This window comes from Hordeum vulgare, chromosome 6H (genome assembly GCF_904849725.1).
Source record: "Hordeum vulgare subsp. vulgare chromosome 6H, MorexV3_pseudomolecules_assembly, whole genome shotgun sequence".
Classification (NCBI taxonomy): domain Eukaryota; kingdom Viridiplantae; phylum Streptophyta; class Magnoliopsida; order Poales; family Poaceae; genus Hordeum; species Hordeum vulgare.
Window position 1 is genome coordinate 88,940,104 of NC_058523.1, and position 5,725 is coordinate 88,945,828.

Sequence of the window (5,725 nt, forward strand, 5' to 3'; positions counted from 1 at the left end):
TGGCTGGAGGTCTCCCCGACCCGAGAACATGCCTCCGCCACCAGATGACCCGTGCTCCGCGTTCCTATCTGTCGAAGCTCCCCGTTCCCCGCCAGTCCATTGTCACGGGCTCACGGTGACCCCGATGGGGCAGAGGAAGGGAGGGAGGCGGGGAGAGAGAGGGCGGAGATGTACCTCGACAGCACCGGTGCCCTTGCTCGGCCGCCGTCGTCCGGATCCAAATCGCCGCCACCGCCGTCCCGATCCAGTACAATAGTCGGAGCTCCCGACGCTAGAGTTGCAGTGGCAACGACTCTGGATTAATCGGGTGTGGAGTTTCCTAATAAGACGTCATCGTGATTATAGTTTCCTAATTAATCGGGTGTGGAGTTTTATATTTTTCTCCGCGGTGGAGCACGGTCAGTCAATGCAAATTGTTAAGTGCACACAGAGAATGGATTATGTTAAGGCTAGCCATTAGATTGAATTTAGTTGGCCTAATCATCCGGTCATAATATATCCGTGTACGTTTTATTGGGTGTACATAAAAAAGTTCTTGTTTGCTTGTTTATTAGTAGTATAGATTAACCTGAAAGATGTTGTCGTGTAAAGGCTTGAGTTTGCGGTCCGTTTCCGTTTTGGAGAACTGAGTTTTCAATGTGTTTTTGTAGCATCCGAACAAAGTATTTGAAAGAGTTTCAGCGGTGGGGGTGAGATATATAAATGCTAAAGTTTTCAGTGTTCCTTTTTGCTTCTTTGAGACTGGTTTTTCAGTTGTTATTAACTTACTAGCAAAAGAGCCCGTGCACTCCAACCAAAGAAGAAAATCTTATATGTCCTAATTTGTATTTACACTTGAATGGTACATATTATAACTGAAATTAGTTTGCAGGTCAAAAAGAGAGCAATTTGCTTTAATACCAACTTCCACTTTGCACATTTTTTCAATACATTATAGCTTTTCATCTTTAACTGGAGCATCAAAGTACATTATAGCTTTCCATCTTTAACTGAAGCACGAGAGTGCACACAAGCAAGCTTTGGTTTGTATCCCACATAAGACCTTTTTAACCTACAAAAAAGAAATCTAGTCCGTATGGGCCTCATCCTTATGCACATATTGTCTGAATGTCGTTCAAAGAAATAGCAACATCCATGCGAAAAGTCTCAAACTACAATCAATTTATTGCACGATGAATTAAATAGTAAGCTCTAGATCATAAGAAAAATAAAATTGGCTCTGTTATGTAAACTGTACCTCCACTCTCCTGATCTGCACGCAATTGTTAAGTTACTGTTATTGCTACATAACTTGTGCCTATTGTTTCTCAAAGACATACCAAATCGTGCAAGATCTGTTCAATGAAATCAACTATTAGTTTTCTGTAAAAATCTGATTATAGTTGAGGAACTGAGCACCAATATTTATCATCTACTATAGACTGGCAACCAAGAAAAATGAAGAGCTTGAAATTCAAATCATTTGAGTACCTCGCTGGCAATCTTGATAAGCTTGTCATTTGTGTGAATTGCATCATTATACCTGTAATATCAAGTGGATTATCTTGGGCCTCGCACTGTCTCTCCAATCCATGAATGATATATGTGGTTACGTGAATTAGATCGAGACAGTACACCGTGTGGTTGTCCCCATAAGCAGCTAGCGCCATGGCCTTTGAGATCCTTTGCCATGGCCTCATCTTGCCATTCACTCCTAGAGTAAACGAACGTGGTGGCTCCATTCGCCGCCCGTGCTCCGGATCGGGACAGCAGCCTCGCCTTCGACCTGATTCGGACACCCACAGGCTCCGCCGCATGCGGCGTGACCTAGAGGTCTGGCCGCACCGTCCATCCTCGCTGCTTCCTCTGCTCACTCCTCGTGTTAACCAACATTTACTGCCATTACATGCATGAGAAGATAGATGAAAAGGTAGATGTATAATTGAAATGGACCAAGTTAGCTAGTTAGCTAAATGAAAATATAGATGCATAAGCTAGCACCATTGCTAAACAGAATTAAATAATGTGAGCGGAGGATTTTATTGCTTATTGCTTAACAAATTAAACTATGATCGGTTGCTTAAATAATGAGAAACTATAAACAGGCACGATGTTTCAACCAGTAGCCATGGTGAGGCATTGCAGTCGTTGGCATTGACCGAAACCGAAGCCCCACATGACACCGGCAGCGTCGCTCCCCCAAACCTATAGCCTGCTAGAACAATAGCAGTAATGTTGATACACTAGATAAGAACCACAAGCCCTTGAGAGCAGTCTGCTTGCCCGAACAACTAATTAATTAACCTCTAGAAGCAGAACAAGCACGCTGACACACAAGGTAAGAAGCACAAACCTTGAGAGCAGTCTGCTTGCGCAAGATATCATTGGACTTCAACATGACTGTAAAAATCCGAATCATCACGAAGAAACCTACACAATATAAACTCTATTGGAATGAGAAACTCGCCATCATCTTCTGACCAGCGACTCTCCGTAGTATTTGGGCAGAGCACAACAAAATGGATCGAATCAAACTCGCATCACAAATTCACTCATATAGCCTGATGAGGGATACCCTCACGCTACATAGAGAAGAAAGAGGTAGGTGCTGCACGCGGATTCGCGTACCTTACAAGTGCTGGTGGTTGAAGACGCCGAGCAGGAGCAGGGAGAAGAGCAACGCATGCTCCACCCACCTGGCCAGGTGCTGCATGTCACGGCCTAGATACAACGAGTCCCCCTCCCCCCGCTCTTGCCGCCCGCGCCGGCCTCGTCCGCGCGCTGCTGCTCTCCCGTGTCCCCCTCGGCTCCAAGCGCGTAGTCGGGCCTGGCAATCTGAATCGACACCTCCCCGTCGGCCCCCGCAGCGGGCTCCCCGTGCAGGGGCCCGCGGGGGCGCCCAAGGAGTACATTGGAGGTGAGCTCCACGCGCGGACACATACAGCTAGAGCACGGGATGCGCCATCCCTCGCTGCGAGAACCACCGCTCTCCCCACGCCCAAGAGCACGAACGACGCGCACGGAGGAGCACCGTGTCGCTGCTGCCGTCGTACGAGCCCTCGCTCACAGCTGAGCGGCTCCAGCACGCCACAGGCCCCGCCACCGTCGGATATGCGGGGGGCATTGCCCAGTGGACGCAAACCGGCGACGTTGAGGGGAGGAGAAGGGGGCGGCCGCTACCCAGGGTTTTTTTACAAAAAAACAAAACGTTTTTTCTTACTAGATGAGGAACTGCGGGTTGATTTTGATAAAACTGAGGGGTATTTTTACAAAACAGCCACGACGTACGGTGCAAGCCGTAACTGCTTTATTATTAGGGAGAGATTATAGCGCTATCACAGCACGGTACTTGGGCACAGTTTCCAAAGTGAGGATATCGCCGTTCCTCAGCAGGCTTACGGATAAGCTACAGTAAAAAAGAATTTTTACAACAGAGTAATCTTCTGTTAGCTTGATTCACGGTTTTTCTATTTTGAAACAATAAAAAAAATGGTTTGACAATATTAGATAAAACGAGATAAATGAGATACGAGAGACATGAATTTTTACGTGAAAATCTTTGCAGGAGAAAATCACGGATGCACGAAGGTGCAACCACTATGATAGCCCAGTCGATCCATCCTGTCTGCCGTTGATGTGCTGTTAGCCGTTCGTGCTTTTTCTATATGAAGTCCATTGTTCTTCTTGATTGATTTGCTAATCGGGTTAGTCGTCTCGAACAAGAATGAAACGGTTACAAAAAAGAAGAACCCAGCACTTCTTCTTCTATGTTGGGATGCAGATTAATTGATCGCTTCTTCTCGCAGCAAATTCATCATGCTTTTATCGTGTATGTTTGTACGCATTGCTTTCGGATCCGCAGCAAGAACTAAGTGTTCGGATGATCTCCTCCCGTATGGGCCCAACAGCCCACCGGACCCTTAGATCCGTGTCCTGATTGGGGGCGCTCAACCCACTATGGTTGACGGGCCCGTGTCACGTGTGCTATATAAAGAGGTGGGGGTGGGTGCCGACGGCACGCAAGACGTGGTTCATCGTGTTGTCGTACATTTCACCGACGCACTTACCGATCTAGGTCAGCGGAGTAGTGACGGGAAGCACCGCCGCCACTGCCCACTCACCGCCATCGTCATCACCCTCCACCATGGCCACCTCGCCGAGCTCATCAAGCCAAGGAGAAGGTATCCCTCCTCCTCCCATCTCTCTCTCTCTCAAATGACTAGACAGATGCCAAGTAAACACAAACTACCATTAATCTCTAGCCTAGATAATCTTAGACTCTACCAATGGTGTCAAGAGCGAGAGTTGGTTTAAAACTTTCGGTAGTAGAGAAATAAAAGAATTATTTCCCTTCCGGAGAACCCTAATCATAGAAGAACTTTTCTCACCGGGAAGGGCCTTAAGCTCGTCGGAAAAGAGCGCGGCTGCTGTGCCACGCCGTTCCTCTCGATCCCAATGCGCGTCGACAAGCGAGGCATCTGGAAGAAGAACCAAAAGGGACAAAGGGCACCACGGTCAAACCTATCGATGTCAACGTTCTCACCACAAGGAGAATGCACGACCGACGAAGGAACAGGCAATGGTGCACGCCGGCAAGGGAGTCAACCGAGGCGCTGCTAGGGTTTCAGTCGATGGGGTGCCGCACAACGGTTTTCTCCTGGCAAAAAGCACGGTGGTGTTGGAGAATGTTGCATAGGAAACAAAAAAATTCCTACGCACATGAAAGACCTATCATGGTGATGATCATCTATGAGAGGGGAGATCGGATCCACATACCCTTGTATATCGCTAAGCGGGAAGCGTTGAGAAACACGGTTGACGTAGTCGAACGTCTTCGCGATCCGAATCGTGAGCGTCCAACGAACTTCGTCCCAATCTAGTACTGAACGGACGACAGCTCCACGTTCAGCACACGTACAACTCAATGACGATCTCCGCCTTCTTGATCTAGCAAGAGAGACGAAGAGGTAGCTGAATTCTCCGGTAGCACAACGACGTGGCGGTGATGGTGGTCGAGCTACTCCGGGAGGGCTTTGGTGTGCTGTACCGAACTAGCTACGGGGTGTCAGGAAGTGGTGGAGGGAGAGAGTGCTGGACAATGGCTTGGGGTGCAAAAAGCCTCTCAAGCCTCCACTATATATAGGAGGAACAAGAGGGAGGGCTCTGGGTGTGCAACTGTTTTGCACCCGTTGTATGTGAACGTTGAGTCTATCACACCCGATCATCACGCGGTGTCTCGAAACGACGAACTGTCGCAACAGTGCACATTCAGGGAGAACACAATTTTATCTTGAAATTTTAGTGAGAGATCACCTTATAATGCTACCGTCGTTCTAAGAAAAATAACGTGCATAAAAGGACTAACATCAAATGCAAATCTTAAGTGACATGATGTGGCCATGAACTTGTTCTTCTTGATCTCCATCAACAAAGCACCGGCATGATCTCCATCGTCACCAGCGCCACACCATGATCTTCATCATCATGATCTCCATCATCGTACTAACTATGCTATTACTACTAAAGCTACTACTAGCTATAAAGCAAAGCATCACCAATCGCAAAAATAATTAAAGACAACCCTATGGCTCGTGTCGGTTGCCATAACATCGACGTGCAAGTCGATATTTAACTATTACAACATGATCATATCATACATCCAATATATCATATCATGTCTTTGGCCATATCACATCACATGCATACCCTACAAAAACAAGTTATACGTTCTCTAATTTGTTGTTGC

General features: G+C 47.2%; 1 pseudogene; it reads right to left on the reverse strand.

Moving 5' to 3' along the window:
* Positions 1–2,360: 2,360 nt before the first annotated feature.
* On the reverse strand, positions 2,361–4,106 carry LOC123405142 (annotated as a pseudogene).
* Positions 4,107–5,725: the final 1,619 nt, after the last annotated feature.